At 42.0% G+C, this 19358-nt stretch overlaps 1 protein-coding gene across 1 annotated transcript in view; it reads left to right on the top strand.

The window, feature by feature from the left end:
* Positions 1-1731: 1731 nt before the first annotated feature.
* ralbp1 (ralA binding protein 1) overlaps positions 1732-19358 on the top strand; it is a 69152-nt gene continuing 51525 nt past the window's right edge. Inside the window, exon 1 of the mRNA XM_072569854.1 lies at positions 1732-1794. The gene's annotated coding sequence lies outside the window, so the exon portion shown is untranslated. The remainder of the gene's footprint in view (positions 1795-19358) is intronic.

Here is a 19358-nt window from a genome sequence, read left to right as displayed (position 1 = left end):
TTGACACCCTCAATTGACAATTTATTTCCCTCCTCTTGCTTAGCAGACATTGTACTTGCGGCCTCAGACTAAGTGAAAAGGAAGTGACAAGGCCCAAGAGAGAAAGTGGGCTCTGTTGCCCTCACTCCACAGATGCTTCCTAACACGCTGATCCAGCATTTTTTGTTTTCGGTCAGAGAAAGAGGGGCTACACTCCTTGCTGCAAAACTGAAGGCTGTTTTATAGTTTTGGTTTTGAGGATTGCACTGGCAAGTTGATAAAGAAAACATAGTATACTAAACTACCTCATGGTAGACTGGTTAGCAAGGTTAGATCACATGGGATTCAGGGAGAACTAACTACTGAACAATTTCGATTATCCAAATGACACGGGGGGAGTATTTTGTTCGGATAATCGAATGTTCAGATAACACAGTTTACCCAAGCATTGGGACCTTAAGATCTTGTTCGGATAATCGAGGTTGCTCTGTATTTTGAACTGGCTCAAAGGTAGACAGATGGTGGTGAAGGATTGCTTTTCAGACTGGAGGCCTGAGACTAGCAGTGTGCAGCAAGGGTCGGTACTGAGTCCACTACTACTTATAATTTATATAAATGATTTGGATGATAACATAGGAGGTGTGGTTTGCAGGTGACACCAAAATTGGAAGTGTAATGGAAAGCGAAAAAGGTTACCTCAGAGTACAACGGGATCTTGATCAGATGGGCTGAGGAGTAGCAGATGGAGTTTAATATAGATAAATGGGAGGTGCTGTATTTTGGAAAGGAAAACTAGGGCAGTACTTATACACTTAATGGTAAGGTCCTGGTGAGTGTTAATGAACAAAGAGACCTTGGAGTGCAGGTTCATATTTCCTTGAAAGTGGATTAGCAGACAGATAGGATAGTGAAGAAGGCATTCGGTAAGTTTGCCTCTACCTGCATGGAGTTTAGGAGTTGGGAGCTCATGTTGCGGCTGTATAGGACATTGCTTAGGCCACTATTAGAATACTGTATTCAGTTCTGGTCTCCCTGCTATAGTAAACTTGAAAGAATTCAGAAAAGATTTACAAGGATATTGCCAGGATTGGAAGGTTTGAGTTATAGGAAGAGGCTGAGAAAGCTGGGGTTATTTTCCCTGAACCATTGGAGGCTGAGGGGCGATCTTATCAAGGTTTATAACATCATGAAAGGCATGGATAGGATAAATACACAAGGTGTTTACCCTGGAGTGGAGTCCAAAACTAGAGGACATAGGTTTAAGGTGAGAGGGGAAAGATTTAAAAGGGACCTAAGGGGTACCTTTTTCACACAGAGGGTGGTGCATGAATGGAATGAGCTGCCAGAGGAAGTGGTGGCGGCTGATACAATTACAACATTTGAAAGGCATCTAGATGGGTATACAAATAGGAAGGGTTTAGAGAGATATGGGTCAAATGCTGGCAAATGGGACTAGATTAATTTAGGATATCTGATCGGCGTGGATGAGTTGCACCAAAGGGTCTGTTTGTATGCTGTATGTCTCTATGATTCTACTATTGTTTCATAACTGTCAAGACTGGATGCCTTCTATGCCCTCCCAGGTTGAACTGTAGGACAGGCCAAGTTGGAATTCTCGCAGCAACCTGGTGTAACCATTTCTGCTCTGTCTGGCTCTGTTTTTCAGTTCTCAGGAATACTGGTCTAACCAGTTCCTCCTGCTTTCCACCACCCTCCCAAACTTGAGTATTTTTGTTCTGATCACAGTCTTTTGTTTGTTCAGAGTAAAGAAACACTGCAGTGATCCAGGCCTGCCCTTCTGGAAGCTGTGCTAAGGTTTGGATTCATCCTTCCTATTGTAGACTCCATTTGCTACGACTGTTGTCGTCCTTCTCTGCTTGCAATTGTTTTGGTTTTAAAAATAAGTTCCTTAAAGTTTGATGATTGATTTGTGATTTTGCCATTGCTGATGTAGTAATTTCTAAGGTAATTAGTATATTTTCTAAATAATTTCATTTCTTTTTTTTTGGGTGTGGGGGGATGACCTCCATTGTCACTGTGATCGTATAGTTAAGCATAATCTACTCTTGCAATATTTTGATGCAGATTTTAAGGGGCATTCAAATGATGTCACAGTCATAGTAGATCTATTAAAGCATCTAATTGGAAAATAACTAGTTGTAAATTATGAGCTGTATGATTATTCTTAAGTCCCTCGGTGACCCCTACCAGAAGGGGAGAGTGATGACTTTAGTTTGTTCGAAATAATATTCATCCTGTTTGTTTTAGCTCTTTACATAGTATTCTGAGTCATCAAGTTATCTTGATAGTTACCTTGGCTCTTGTTGTTTTAACATTGAACATGACACTGTCGAACTAATTATTGACACTGTTTTGTTCATGTGGTGCAGTGGTAATGTCTCTACCTCTGGATCCGAATCCCACCTGCTCCACTGGTGCATCTCTGAACAGGCGGTGAGCAAAATATTTACAAAGACTGTTCAGAGAACCTAGCCTCACGTCTGCCTTTCACAAGATGTTCATTCACTGCATGGTTGTAATTTGCACTTCATGGATTAAATATTTGAATCTCACACAAATACTGTCCCTACTCAGCATGAACGATCCAGAGATTGTACTGGAAAATGCATTATTAAACTTTGGGTGAGGGCAAGGACTGTGTTCATTTGTGATATTTCTTGCAGTTGAATAGTCACCGCTCTGCACTGTCTGCCAATAGCAAGTTTAAGCCTATGTTTGGTATTTACATCAACACAACCCCCACCATTTCTTTAGCTAATAAATTAATGTTTTGGGACATACTCACATTGTGAGTCAGCTTCAGTATTCAGCTCAGAAATAATTCTTTATGTTTATACACCCCTCTGGGCATTTCAGAATGGGTGGTAAATGCTGGCGTAACCAGTGACACCCTCTTCCTGTGAATTAATAAAAATAGCATGGGATCCCCCAAGTGAAAGAGGCCATGATGCCCATATACAGCAGACCGCACATGGCAATCGACAAACAGAAATGGATCCTCCTGAAAGATGACTGAAATATAAAACTGGCTGTCATAGCATTTGTTAACTTGGCAGATGACTAGACTGCAGTGAGGGAATTTGGTGTTAGTAACAAAGACTGGAAACATTAAGCTCCGTCTGTCATGTTTTTAACACCTATTCAACTTGCCTGTATCCCCCTTATGTCCTCATCACAACATGCACTCACATCTTTTTATATCATCAGCAAATTTGGATACGTTACATTCTGCCTATTCCCCTAAATCATTAATATAAATAGTAAAGAACTGAGGGCCAATGACCGATCCTTATGGTACTCTACTAGTTAGGCCTTTCCAATACGAAAATAACCCATTATTCCCAAATTTCTATCTACCATGTGTTAACCAAACCTCAATCCATTCTAGTTCATTAACCCCCCAATACTGTAAGCTCCTACCTTGCTCCTCAATCAATGATCATTTATGTGGCACATAACTGAATGCCTTTTGGAAATCCAAATGTAGTGCATCTACTGGTTCCCCTTTATCAACACAGCTAGGTCTATCCCAAAACAACTCTATCAAATTTGTCAAATTTCCCTTTCACATAACTATATTGATATTGATAGCTATATTGATTTCTGTTATATCTCTGCTTGATTGCGTTAAGCTTTTCTAAATGACATGCTATTTGTTCCTTATTATTAGACTCTCGCACTTTTACATCTGCAGATGATAGGCTAACTAACCTGCAGTTTTCCTACTTTCTCTCTTAAACAGTGGTGTAACATTGGTGGTTTTTCAGTGCACTGGAACCCCCCTCCCCCCCCCAGATTCCAGACGGTCCGAAACAGTTTGACCAATGCTTCCACAATCTCTACAGCCACTCCCATTTTTCACCCAGAGTATGGTGGGAATGCAGAATGCACTGCCTGGGTGGGTAGAAGAAGCTGGAAGTCTCACAACCTTTAAAAATACATGGACGAGCATTTTAAATGTCATAACTATTGGCCAAGTGCTAGCAAGTGGGATTTGTGTAATCAAGATGGTGCAGACTCTAACTCATACCCTATCAGTGGGCCAAAGGGCCTCTTCTGTGCAATGCCACTTATCATGCTGTTTCTATATAATTTTAGGTTCTACCTCTTTTGTCGTTCGGAGAAGTCTGGATTTGTTTGTCTTTCCTTTTGCATTGGAGGGTACATACTGCGACTGTACCCAAACCATTTGCTCACTTTCCACCAAACTTTTATTCCAATCAGTCCAGTCCAGCTCTGTTCTAACCCCATTACAAAGTCAGCTCTCTGTGAATTGATTTTTCTTTCTCTGAATTATTGCATGCCATTTTCCACCATCACCCTGATTTTTACAATACAATGATTACTGTCTCCTGAATGTTTCCACACTGATACTTGATGCACTTGGTCCACCTTCTTTCTGAGGGCCAGGTCCAACAATGCTCGGACTGGGCACACACTGCTGTAAAAACATTCCTGAACACAATCTATGAACCTTGACCCTTTCTGCCTTTTAGTCTATGACTAGTTTCCCAGTTTATATTTGGGTAATTGAAATCTCCCATTGTAACTACTCTGTAATGTTGGCATTTCTCTGTAATTTCCTTGTAGATTTGTTCCTCTACATCCTAACTGTTGATCTATAGTCTGCACTGGACAATGTAATTACAATCATTTTATTCCATAGGTCTAGCCAAATTGACTCTGTCCTTTTACTCCTTGAGACATCCTCCTCCTCTAACACCTGCACTGTCCTGCCTATCCAACACCACTATCCCTTCTCCTTTTCCTCTGTTTCTATCTTTCCTGAACAACTTATACCCAGGAATATTTAACATCCAGTCTTGCCCTTCATTGAGCCAGGTCTCTGTCACTGCTGCAAATTTATAATTTCACACTGTAATCTGCATATAACTCCCCAACTGTATTTACTGTACTCCATGCATTTGCAAAATGATGACAAAATGACAGTCTCCATGGCTATAATTAGTGTTTCTGGCACCACCCAATGATTTACCAGATTTATTCAATTCAATTTCACAGCTTGTTTTGGTGTAATTTGAACAAATAACTTATGATAGCATGTCCCATTGCACAAAGTGCTATAAAAGCAAAATACTATGGATACTGGAAACCTGAAACAAAAACAAATTGCTGGAGAAAATCAGTAGCTGTGGCAGCATCTTATGAAGAGACAAATAGAGTTACTGTTCCAAGTCTGGTATGACTTCTTCTTATGTTCTCTCCACAGATGCTGCCTAAGCTTCTTTGTTTGTTACATGAAGTGCTGTGTTAGTGCTTAACTATTGTTGACTGTTAATCAGGATAGGCAATAACTTGGGTTCATGTTTCTTTGAAGTTTGCATCACATGTAGACAGAATGGCTAAGAAGGCATTTAGCACGCTTGCTTTCATTGCTCAGACTTTTGAGTTGGGACAGCATGTTGAGTTTGTACAGGACGTTGGTGACACCTCTTCTGGAGTATTGTGTCCAGTTCCACTCGTCCAGTTGTAGAAATGACATTATTAAACTGGAGAGGGTTCCAAAAAGATTTACCAGAATGGAGGGTTTGGTTAATGAGGAGAGGCTGGGCTTTTTTGCACTGGAGTTTAGGAGGTTGAAGGGTGACCCTTATAGAGGTTAATAAAATCACGAGGTATAGATAAAGTGAATGGCAGGTTCTTTTCCCTAGAGTTGGGAATTTCAAGACTAGGTGCCATTTTTAAGGTGACAGGAGAAAGATGTAAAAAAGACATGAGAGGCAACTTTTTTAACACAGAGAGTGGTTCGTATGTGGAGTGAACTTCCAGAGAGAGTGATAGATGCAGGCACAGTTAAAAGACATTTGGATAAGTACATGATTAAGAAATGTTTGGAGGTATGTGGCCAAAAGCAGGTAAGTGGGACTAATTTAGTTTTGGATTATGTGCGGCATGGGCTAAATGGACCAAAAGGTCTGTTTCTGTTCTGTATGTCTCTATGACTCTAATCTATTGTCATTTTTAAAATATGGATAGATTTAGCTGCTTGAAAAGGAACAGATATTAACTTAAATTTCAGTAGTTGGTGTGCAATGATGTAAATTGTTAAACACATGAACAAAATAACCACCAAGAGCAGGCATCTGGAATTATATGTTAAAAGATTTTTGTAGACTTTGAAAAAATTCTGTTTTTTCATCACAACTCAAATGCACTCAAATTTAATAGGAGGAAAGTTGGCACTGACTGACAAAAAAATCTGAACACAAATGTATGGTTTTGTTACATCCCCCCCATTGCCCAGATGGTATCTGATGATGTGGTGCCGTAACTAACCTTCTCTCCAGCTGTTTGTAGTGTAAGGGCTGCATTCCTCTGCAGATTTTACACTGGGAAAACAAACGACGAGCCATCAACTCTGTATCTCCAACTCTGCATAAGGAAACAAAAGCATATTTGTGTGTTGTCTCAGTACAAGTGAAAATGTGCACAAAAGGATTTCTGTAAAGAAGCAATGCACATCATGAAATTCCACTTTACAATGCCGGCAGACTGCCAAACAGCACAGAAGGACAGTGAGTGCTCGAGGATTAGTTTTAAAGGCTAGCAGCTATTGTGAGAACCGCCCCGAGAACATGAAATTTTTTGTAAAATTAGTTTTGTTTTCCTTGTCATTTTTCTCCCTTCTCTTCTGAGGGCACTGAGTCTTTAGGTTTCAGAAACTTGACACCTGACTCAGCCTTCTATTTACACAAGTCTTACCGTGGAGTTCATTTAGCTCATTTGGCAGGACAGATTGTCTGCCTCTATACAATAATATTAATAGCATGGGTTCAATTCCTGCACCAGCTGAGGTTAACCACAAAGGACTCTCCTTCTCAACATAGCTCCTTGCCTCAGGTTAAACCACCACCAGTTGTCTCTCTCTGGTATCTCAGCAGCCTATTGGTCCTGTAAAAATATGGTGACTTTACCATTGCATGGTGTGCTGTTCAGTTATTTTAACCTTTGAGAATATTACAGACATTTTTGGATCTATCCTCACTCATATACACACGCAATTTGGGTCATCGGTGGGAGTCTCAAATTGTTTTAATCTCCAAACAAAAAACCACATCAAATGTAATGCTTAAAACAGTACCCTGGCTGAGATCAAACAACCCAGCACAGACCAATGATTAAACCTAGGAATGATCTGGTCAATGTGACACTGACAGTCTGTTTCCCCTAGCTGTTTAATCTAGGCTGAGGCATCATAGCATCTGAGTAAGGGGTTAGCCTTCACATAATGATGGGTTGATGCCGTGGTGTCAATTCTGTATTAACTTGCGACTGTGGTCCCCTGCGTTGTGTTAACACATAAGTATTGTCAAGTATTCTGGAAACCTGGTGCTACCCCGAAGTGAGGGTCACCCACTCAACCTCCCAAAAGAAGGTGAGTCCAAAGGAATGGAAATGAAGTTGTCAGGAAACAGATATTTAGACGTCAATCTGCATTTTGCCTCCACTCCCCATTTTTTTTTTGTCAGGATTGGTTTTTCCCTTAGCCTTTAACTCTTCTGCCAGGCAATGGAATGATTTGGCCATTGCTGGAGATAGGCCCCTAAGTGCAACACCCATGTCTGTGGTCACATATCTGAAGCCAAATCATTTCCACATTTAGGTGGAGATTTGGCCTGGGGCTGGGAGAGACCCAGTTCCACGTGTCGCCACAAGGAGGCCAAGCTGAGGACTTGCTGATGGATAGGCTCACACACATCAGCTCTCTTTTTTCACATTTGCAGCTAAGCAGTGTTGTAGAATGAAAATGAGAAACAAACCAATGCACTGAAGCAAAAAGTAACATGCAAACCTACTTCACCTACATACCAGACACCTCATCAAGCTGTTGGATCCCACATGCCTCTGTTGTCCATTGGTGCTGAGGGTTTAAACCATATACTGAGTGAGAACAAACCTCAGGTTTGAGCATTTTGACCGAGTCAGTTTCAAAATTGTGCAAATTTCCTTAGTTGTCTTTTTTTTCAATTGACTTGTGTGTGAAATATTAATCCTGAAAACTTGGCTGTGATGACAAAGGTTATTTATCTGTAACTTTATAACGGACTTTATCACTGTGTCTGCAATGTGTTTGTGTCTGAGACGTGAAACCTCAAGAAACAATGTTGACTATTTTCCTTAAAATGTTGAATGCTGTACTGCACATGAGTGGAAGGTGATAAGGCCGTGACTGTTGGGGAACTATTTCCTGGGTCATTACAACCAGTGTCCTCAACCACTATCCAGGGGTCACTGTTTAGTGAGAAGAAACTCCTTCCCCAAATTGAAAAATAACTAAGAACAACTAGCCCATCATTGATTGGAAATCAAACTCTTAACTTGTGTCCATCAGGTGAATGAAACTTCTGTCTTAATCTTTTAAAATGTTTTTTTGAGGGGATCAGATAGTTTCTGCGAATGTAGTGATTGATATTTTGATGCTTTTGTGAGATACTATAGTACAGAAAGAGGCCATTCACACCATCAAATTCCTGTTGGCTCTTTGAAAGAGCTATCCAATTATTGCCATTCTCCTTTTTACTGCCAACCTTACATCCTTTTTCTTTCAGAATGGAATTGGATATAACTTCTTAAAGTTATAAATTGTTAAGCTTTCATCACTCTTTAGGGAAGTGTATTCAGATTAACATGACAATACATGATGCAACATTAATCAAATTTTGAAACAGCTTTCCCATTTCCTCAGGGAAGGACATAAATATTTATTTTTCACCGCGGTCTTTGGCTCCCCTTCACAGAACAGCAGCATTCTGATCTCCTGCTCCCTCCAAGAGGTTGGCATTGTTTGGACTGTTCATGCAATATTAGATGTGCATATGTTCCTAATTATGATTGTTTTGATGGAGTCAGAGACCAGAAAGATTTCTAGCATAGGAGTGGCCAAGCTATATAGAACCCTTGGCAATTTAGTTCATTTTTATTTATTTCTTATGCACTGATTCGTCTTGTTCCTGTTTTGTGAGCCAGAAGTTTTGAAAGGTTTTTAACACTATGTTCCCTGGTTGGTGGGGAATTCTTAAATCATAACCTTCCAAATCATTGGAATTATTACCAATTATAACCCTAATAGTACTTTGTTTGCTCTTCAATTGGTTCCTTTTTTTCTGATCCCATTTCCACTGAATTTCTTCAAGAGTATATTAATTATTTAAGGCTAATAGCATGCTGGCCTTCATAACAAGAGAGATTGAGTATAGAAGCAAAGAGGTTCTTCTGCAGCTGTACAGGGCCCTGGTGAGACCACACCTGGAGTATTGTGTGCAGTTCTGGTCTCCAAATTTGAGGAAAGGCATTCTGGCTATTGAGGGAGTGCAGCGTAGGTTCACGAGGTCAATTCCAGGAATGGCGGGATTACCTTACACTGAAAGACTGGAGCAACTGGGCCTGTATACCCTTGAGTTTAGAAGACTGAGAGGGGATCTGATTGAGACATATAAGATTATTAAAGGATTGGACACTCTGGAGGCAGGAAACATGTTTCCGCTGATAGGTGAGTGCTGAACCAGAGGACACAGCTTAAAAATACGAGGTAGACCATTTAGGACAGAGATGAGGAGAAACTTCTTCACCCAGAGAGTGGTGGCTGTGTGGAATGCTCTGCCCCAGAGGGCAGTGGAGGCCCAGTCTCTGGATTCATTTAAGAAAGAGTTGGATAGAGCTCTCAAGGATAGTGGAATCAAAGGTTATGGAGATAAGGCAGGAACAGGATACTGATTAAGGATGATCAGCCATGATCATATTGAATGGTGGTGCAGGCTTGAAGGGCAGAATGGCCTACTCCTGCACCTACTGTCTATTGTCTAAATCCAAGATTGTGCCAGTTTTCAATTCTAATAATATTGATAATGTTAAAGTGAGAAATAGTCCCATAACTGAATGAGAATTTGTGCAATGAGACTGAACAGAATGATAATCGTGTTATCAATTGATGCTGGCCCATCCTCTACTTGGCCTGAAGTGCACAAATCTCTTCCACTTTTTAAATTTAATCTATATGTGCCATATGTTGCTTCAAGAGATGACAACACCTTTAAAAAGTACATTTCCAAAACACACCCACACTCCAAACTCACAAGTAAAAGTGTTCTGACAACTCAATTAACAGTGCCTGTAAACAGGTAGTAAATCTCTCACAGTCGAACAATGTAACGCTGGAAAAGCACAGCATGTTAGGCAGCTTCTGAGGAGCAGGAATGAAGGGCAATGTCCTGACCACTCAAAGGGTGAAAATTTAAACTAAGCCTGGCATATAACTATCAATCATTATTAATGGGTGCATTCTCTAGAGCCTCTAATAGTCTGATTCCACTTGTTACCTTATCAATACTGGATATCGGTTTGCTCACTGAGCTGGAAGGTTCATGTTCAGACGTTTCATCACCACACTAGGTAACATCTTCAGTGAGCCTCCGGACAAAGCACTGCTGATGATTCCTGCTTTCTATTTATATGTCTGGGTTTCTTTGGATTGGTGATGTCATTTCCCGTGGTGATGTCATTTCCTGTTCTTTTTCTCAGGGGGTGGTATTTGTTAATAGAGTTCCGGTTGGAATGCCATGCTTCTAATAATTCTTGTGCATGTCTCTGTTTGGCTTGTCCTAGGGTGGATGTGTTGTCCCAGTTGAAGTGGTGTCCTTCCTTATCTGTATGTAAGGATATTAATGATTGCTTCTGTAGTCCAATATTTCAATATATCTACAGAAAAAAAACGGACCAAATATTGAACTACAGAAGCAATCACCCCAACAAATGAAGCTGCATTAGAACATTATTCCAATGAGCCACCACACACTGCAGCACAGAGGAACTACACAGAGCAGAGGAAAATCACCTAAACATTGTATTCAAAAAGAACAGGTACCCAATGAACACAGTCCGCAGATCTCTCAGGAACAAACCCAAACAAGCAGACAAAACACATCCAGAATCCCTAGCCACTCTCCCCTACATCAAAGACATCTAGGAAATGACTGCCAGACTACTCAGACTCCTTGGCATCATTGTAGCCAACAAATCCACCAAAACACTAAAACAGCAAACTTTGGTTAGGCCACTGTTGGAATATTGTGTGCAATTCTGGTCTCCTTCCTATCGGAAAGATGTTGTGAAACTTGAAAGGGTTCAAAAAAGATCTACAAGGATGTTGCCAGGGTTGGAGGATTTGAGCTACAGGGAGAGGCTGAACAGGCTGGGGCTGTTTTCCCTGGAGCGTCGAAGTCTGAGGGTGACCTTATAGAGTTTACAAAATTATGAGGGGCATGGATAGGGTAAATAGACAAAGTCTTTTCCCTGGGCTCGGGGAGTCCAGAACTAGAGGGCATAGGTTTAGGGTGAGGGGGAAAGATATAAAAGAGACCTAAGGGGCAACTTTTTCACACAGAGGGTGATATGTGTATGGAATGAGCTGCCAGAGGATGTGGTGGAGGCTGGTACAATTGCAACATTTAAAAGGCATTTGGATGGGTATATGAATAGGAAGGGTTTGGAGGGATATGGGCCAGATGCTGGCAGGTGGAACTACATTGGGTTAGGATATCTGGTCGGCATGGACGAGTTGGACCGAAGGGTCTGTTTCCATGCTGTACATCTCTATGACTCTATGACCCTATACAGACAACAAGCAAAACTAATGTCATTTACAAAATACCATGCAAGGACTGTAACAAACACTACTTTGGACAAACAGGCAGAAAACTAGCCACCAGGATACATGAACATCAACTAGCCACAAAATGACATAATTGTCTCTCACTAGTATCCTTACATACAGATGAGGAATGACACCACCTCGACTGGGACAACATATGCATCCTAGGACAAGCCAAACAGAGACACACACGAGAATTCTTAGAAGCATGGCATTTCAACCAGAACTCTATCAACAAACACATTGACTTGGACCCGATCACCACCCCCTGAGAAATAGAACAGGAAATGACATCACCATAGGAAGTGACATCACCAACCCAAAGAAACCCAAACGTATAAATAGAAAGCAGGATTCATCAGCAATGTTTCATCTGGAGGCTCACTAAAGATGTTACCAATATAGTGATGAAACATCTGAACATGAACCCTCCAGCTCAGCGAGCAAACCTACATCCAGAACCTCAACCTGAGTGACAAATCTTCTCAAAACTCGCTAACTTATCAATATTCTCCTCAAAGTTTAAGTGTTCCACACAGAACTTATATTCTTGAAAAATGTCGATTCTCTTGCTCCTTGGATGCTGCCTGACCTATTGTGCTTTTCCAGCACCACACTTTTCAACATGGATCTCCAGCATCTGGAGTGTTCACTTTCTTCCATTCTTGCGAAATAGTCCTGAAGAGTGCAAGATGAAAGACTTCGAAAATGTATGTCTTTGTTCATATATGCTCAAGTTCTGTACTACCAAACAACTACCTCTATTCCCATGTCCTTGCACTTCCTTGTTCTTTTGTATGCATAATCTGATGGACCATTTCAAGTGTTTCTCTTTTACCAATTTCGAACCTAAATTCATAATTTCTTTAAAAGAGATGTCAGATTTCATGAATGACATTTCCCTTGAAAAGCTGTTGAAAATAGTTTTTAAATCCTTCTTTTGGTATTCATTCAGCCATCACTGGAAATTGTCTAAACACCCAAAACAAAGCTCCCACCATTTTTGAATAAAAGGATAAGAAATTGCATTTATATATTACCTTTTGTAACTTCAGGGTGTCCCAAACCTTACAGCCAATTTATTTCCTTTTAAGTGTATTCACTGTTGTAATGTACACCAAGTGCTACAATTACATCCTAAAGATGATGACAGCCGTACATTGTGTACATCTGAAGATCCCGTATTTCAGTGCAAAAATCAGTGGTTAATCGAGATTGGCTAAGAGTGAAAAACGTCTGTCCTTTTTGGTGCTCTGGGGCCAGTTTGAATCCTTTTTTCCGGTTGTAAAGAATTGCAGTAGCAGCCTTGGAAGGGCTTCTGGCTACCTCTCCATCCCTGACCTGCTGATTCTCAAACCATTGCTGCCCTGGATGGATCATCAGAATAGTGTCTATTCCAGGCAGGACGCCACATGTACTACACAGATTAAGAGGAGCATACTAATTACAATAATGCGATAACAATCGGGTGATAAAATTGCCAACACATCACCCATTCTAGATCAATATTTGTTGAAGGGACTGCTGAAAATAGCCGAGTGAAATGTTTAAATCTCAGTTTTTGAGGGGCTTGGTACCGCCCCCTCCCCCCCAACCTCCCCCCACCAGCACCCCTGCTTGCTGAATCAAGCTCCAAGCAGCTTGTAAAGAGCTGGTCAGTTGGCTCCTCAGACTATCACCATCCTCAGTGTTTGAATTAAGCCACACCAAAAGATTCCAGATCACAGGGCCCAGCAGCCTCTGGATCCTAGCCATCATTGTTGGAGGTGATAACCTAGTGGTATTATTGCTGGAGTATTAATCAAAAGACCAAAATAATTAGATTAGATTAGATTACATCTTATGTTTATGGGCGGCACGGTGGTTAGCACTGCTGTCTCACAGCGCCAGAGACCCGGGTTCAATTCCTGCCTCAGGCAACTGTCTGTGTGGAGTTTGCACATTCTCCTAGTGTCTGCGTGGGTTTCCTCCAGGTCCTTCGGTTTCCTCCCACGGTCCAAAAAATGTGCAGGTTAGGTGAATTGGCCATGCTAAATTGCCCGTGGTGTAGGAGAATGGGTCTGGATGGGTTGCTCTTCACAGGGTCGGTGTGGGCTTGTTAGGCTGACAGGCCTGTTTCCACACTGTAAGTAATCTAATCTAATCCAAAGACCAAAATAATGTTCAAAACCTATCATGTCGAATATGAATTCAATCAAATAATCTGGAATTAGGTGTCTAATGTGGATCATGAATCCATTGTTCATTGTCAGGAAAACCCATCTGGTTCACTAATGCCCTCTAAGGAAGGAAGCCATCATTACCTGGTCTGGCCTACATGTGACTCCAGACCCACAGCAACTCTTAACTGCCCTCTGGGCAAATTAGGGATGGTCAATAAATGCTGGCCTAGCCAGCAATGCCCTCATCCTGTGAATGAAATAAAAAATGGCATGGCCTTCAGGGGATCGACAGCAAAGACTCCTCCTTCTTTTAGGTCTCATGGGATGGGGCTATGGGGAGAAGGGGCTGGGATCACGACAGTCAGAGGAGCGGGAAGTTTTCAGGAAAGTTTTCAGTGGCCATGCATTCCCCTTCCCCCCCCATCTTGCCCCTGATTGGCTTCAGATTGGGGTAAATGGAGGAACCCTCTCCACCACTCAGCAGCAGGGCATTCTGCTTCCAGCCACTGTTTTTGCCTACCGGGAAGGAGAGGTATCGGGTCAGTGACAAATCGAGGCAGTTTAGTTGCTGGTAATTGACCACTTAAGGGCCTTAATTGCTCTGTGTTGGACCCACACTTACTGCAGAGATGGTGAGAAGGGGGTGGGTGTCTCTACAGGGCCAATTATTTTGCTCTTTTTGCAACCTTTAGGAGGGAGAAAATTACAACCCTCAACTCCATGAACGAATCAGGAGAAATCCTGCGGCTGATTTACTGCTGAGCTGCCTCAAAGTGCGTCATGGCACACACATCTCAGCAACAGTACGCAACATCTCACATGTCCCAGTTACAACAGGTGGGCACCTCGCTTATAAACACTAAAATGTAAAAGGAGTAGCCCAACTGAACCTTCCAGGCTTCTCTGCCATTCAATATATTCACCACTGATGATCCTGCTCAGTCCCTTAGCTTGCTATCTTCCCCCAAGCCCTTTGAGCTCTTTAATCCTCAGGACAATATCTAACTCTTTATTGAAAACATTGTGACAGAATCATGTGAGGAATCCAACGAGGCCCGTCTTGACATTAGCCATTGTTTAACTAAGTTCTGGGCGTCGAGGCAAGATTTGTGTCATGGGGTAGCAGTGAGTTGCCTATTAAGGGGGAATTATTGCTAGTTAATGACCTCATTAACTGCACATCTCACCTCATTAATGTGCAACTTCCTATTCTACCACTTACTACGGGCAAACTAAACACCAACAATTGTTGAGATGGAAGTTAGAGTGGCATCATTAGCTTAATGCTTACTCCGAAGGACCCCCATGCTGGGCACCAGGCACAAATATCTCAGAGCATGGTCAATGGGCACCAATCACATGCGTATTGTGTACATGGGACATTGGCAGCTGACATGTGCCAGCCTCTTAAGAACCTTCATGGGACATCTCTGAACTACCTACTGTTGCTTCTGAACTTCAATGTTGCTCCTTAGCTGAACCAGCAAGTACCATTGTAATAGGAAGGACATTGTATGCTCAGGGACACACGGCCGGCCAATGGACTGGACCAGACAATCTCTTCACTTGCTGTATTAGCAGTCACTCTTTTCGAGTCCAGCAGGATACTCATAGCATCTTTTGCCTTCTTTGCACCTTGCCCCTCAGCTAAGCTTATCAGCCTCACCATCCTGCTGGACTGCCCTGCTGAGTGTGTCATGGTGGTCAGCAGGGGTGACATTAAAGAGGTTTATAAAATCATGAGGGGCATGGAAGGGATAAATATACAAAGTCTTTTCCCTGGGGTGGGGGAGTCCAGAACTTGAGGGCATAGGTTTAGGGTGAGAGGGGAAAGATGTAAAAGAGACATAAGAGGCAACGTTTTCACTCAGAGGATGGTACATGTATGGAATGAGTTGCCAGAGGAACTGGTGGAGGCTAGTAAAATTGCAACATTTAAAAGGCATCTGGATGCATATATGAATAAGAAGGGTTTGGAGAGATATGGTTGAGGTGCTGGCAGGTGGGACGAGATTGGGTTGGGATATCTGGTCAGCATGGACGAGTTGGACCGAAGGGTCTGTTTCTGTGCTGTACATCTCTATGAATCTAAGTCAAGACAACTGGCTACTGGTCAGGGGGTCGTGGAGTCATAGAGGCCTACAGCATGGAAACAGGCCCTTCGGCCCAACTAGAACATGCCTTGCACAGTAAGTCAACTGCAGACCGAAATCAAAAAGCCAGTCCAGGGGTTGGCCACAATCAGTCAGCTTCTTGGGGCAGTCAGAGTTAAGATCCTCTCCAGATGGCAGTGAGGAACTGAATGTCAGGCTACCATCCATCTTGACTCTTTCTGCCCTATTGTGGGTGGTTCCCTCCGGGATGGAGACATGCATGTATTAAGGAAGATGAAAGCAGGTAGCACAGCTATTACTATCGGTACAGATGAGGAGGTGTTCCAATCAATGATTGGGCAGCTCCTCCCCAATTGCACCAATAGTAGTAGCTGTGCTACCATATTAATTCAACTCACCTGGTGTTTATACTCCATGTAAGCCTTGAATGGTAGATGTGGAATAGTTGGTAACTCTCTCACCTCTGAGCCATAAGATTTAAGTTTCAAGATCCCCTGGCAGGGCTTGAGTAGAAGATCCAAAGTTGAGAGTCCAGTGTGATACTGAGGGAATGCTGTACTGTCAGAGATGCCATCTTTCAGATGTGGAGGTGCCGGTGTTGGACTGGGGTGGTTAAAGTCAGAAGTCACATGACATTAGATTCTGGTCCAACAGCTTTATTTGAAATCACAAGCTGTCGGAGCACTGCTCCTTCATCAGGTGACTTTACCTGCTGAAATAAACCTGTTGAACTGTAACCTGGTGTCATGTAACTTCAATCTTTCAGATGAGATTTTTAAAAAGGCCCACTTCCCTCCTTGAGTGGACGTCTAAGATCCCAAGCATATGATCTTGAAGAAGAGAAGGGCACTTATTCCTGCTGTCTTGGTAATATTTATTGCTCTGAAAATGTGTTGCTGGAAAAGCGCAGCAGGTCAGGCAGCATCCAAGGAACAGGAGAATCGACGTTTCGGGCATCAGCCCTTCTTCAGGAATGAGGAAAGTGTGTCCTTTTTCAGGAATTTATTGCTCAACTGGCATCACGAAAACAGATCATCTCATTATATTGCTGTTTGTGGGAGTTTCCTGTTTACAAGTTATTTGTCATGGTTTCTACATTACCACAGTCACCACAGAGTAACAGAATCACATGTTAAAAAGCAGCAGTAAACTGTTTTGAGACATCTGCATTGTGAAAAGTGACATATAAATGCCAGTATTTCCTTTTGCTCCCAATCTACTTAAATTAGCTCAGTTAGTCTATCCTCCTTCTCCTTTCTCACTTGTGAACTTACCCTTTAATGCATCTATGTTAATGTCAGTGAGTTTCACACGCTAGGTCCAGTATCTGTTTCCCCATCCTCATTGCCCTTGACGTGAGAGATTTGCTCTGCCATTTCAAAGTCAACACAATTTTTTGTGAATCTAGAGTCACATATCAGACAGACTGGCAGGTTTTCTTCCTAAAACATCGTTAGCCAACTTTTCTTATGTCAACTGATGGTAGTTGCCAGAATCACATTACTTATCCAGATTATTCATTAAGTTTAAGTGCTATGCAATAGTCATCATGTTATACAAGACAGAAGCAGACCTTTTGATCCAACTTGCCCATGCCAACCAGGTATCCTAAATTAATCTAGTCCCATTTGCCAGCATTTGACCTATACCTCTTTAAACCCTTCCTATCCACGTACGTATCCTGATGCCTTTTAAATGTTGTACCAGGCACCTCCACTTCCTCTGGCAGCTCATTCCATACATACATTATCCTCTGCATGAAAAAGTTGCCTCTTTGATCCCTTTTAAATCTTTCTCCTCTCACCTTAAAACTATGCCCTCTGAGAAAAAGACTTTGGCTATTTACTCTATCCATATTCCTCATGATTTTATGAACCTGTATAAGGTCAACCCCCAGCTTCCAACACTCCAAGGAAAATAATACCACCCTATTTCGCCTCTCTTTATAGCTAAAATCCTCCAACCCCAGCAACAACCTTATGAAATTTTTCTGCACCCTTTCAAGTTTAACAACATCTTTGCTATAGCGGGGAATCAAGAATTGAATGCAATATTCTAAACGTGGCCTAACCAATGTCCTGCACTGTTGCAACCTAACATCCCAACCTTTACTCAATGCACTGACCAAGGAAGGCAAGTGTACCAAATACTTTCTTCACTACCCTGTCTACATGTGACTCCATCTGCAAGGAACAATCAAGCCGTACCTCAAGCTCTGTTTGTTCAACTACACAGCGATGGAACTTGAACCTATATCCCAGACCATGAAGCTGGGCCGATGGCTGGGTTTCCAGCCCAGTGACATTGCCATTGTATGCTATCTCTCCTGACTACCTTACATTTGGAACTGGTCATTTTCTGCTTCCTGTATATGGAAACATCTTCTCTGTGTCTGCCTGTATTTTCCTACATTTTAATGGAACAATGTTGTGTACATTGAGGTAGGGGTCCAGGGCCCTATGAATTAGGAATTGGGCTCAGCCAGGAATAATAGGCCAGTGGTTAGGTTTCAGGGAACTGAGAGAGCAGGTAGTGAGCCTCACCGATCAGATGAGATCAAGGTGTTAATGGAGAACAAGGGTGCCCAGGGAGATGTTTGAAGATGTTTCAATGCCAGAGGCTACCCTGTTCATTTACAACAAGTATTCCAGGAGCAGGAGGACAGCTGCAAAACTGAGGGTGAAAACAAAGAAAATAAAACATTAGAGAATGGTGATTCCAGGAGTTTTGATCATGTAAAAGAGGAACAACTCCCAGTGGAGAACAATGTTTGGAAAACAGTCAAACCCTGTGCCGGCCTATGGTTAAGGTGGAGAACAACTCCCAGATAACTTGATCCTTTATTTTGTGAAGCTCAACATAAAACTTGAGGAACAGTCTTAACAGGCTCCCTAACCTCTGGACTAAGCATTATCCTCAACACTTTCAGATCCTAATCTCTGTTTACCCTTTGTTTTGGATAGTGGTGGCTGACGATGATTCCCCTTTGACTCATTCACACCTCCTGAGAACCCACCTTTCAATTTGATTTCCCTTCCCATTACCGTCCCCGTTGGGTTTGCATCATCACCCCACTTGTCATTCAGACTATCCTGTGTCCTGCCTGATCACAAGTAAATCAACCTTCTCCTTTGTTATGCCTAATCCCCTCCATTTGACAAACCACTGCCCTCACAAAAAAAAATCTGCTAATCCTTTAACTGTTGTCAATCCTAACCAAGACGTTAAACATTAACTCTGCTTCCCTCTTTATGGATGTCACCTGATCTGCTGGGCATTTCTGGCATTTTCTGTTTTTATTTCATATTTGCTGCATTCACATTTGTAAAAGTTCCAATCCAGTTGATCCATCACATCTTCAGATGCAATGGAAGTCGATTTCTGCAATGATAAAGCTGCTTGTCCATTGCACCT

The sequence above is a fragment of the Chiloscyllium punctatum genome, chromosome 5 (genome assembly GCF_047496795.1).
Source record: "Chiloscyllium punctatum isolate Juve2018m chromosome 5, sChiPun1.3, whole genome shotgun sequence".
Classification (NCBI taxonomy): domain Eukaryota; kingdom Metazoa; phylum Chordata; class Chondrichthyes; order Orectolobiformes; family Hemiscylliidae; genus Chiloscyllium; species Chiloscyllium punctatum.
This window is presented reverse-complemented; position numbering and strand designations above follow the sequence as displayed.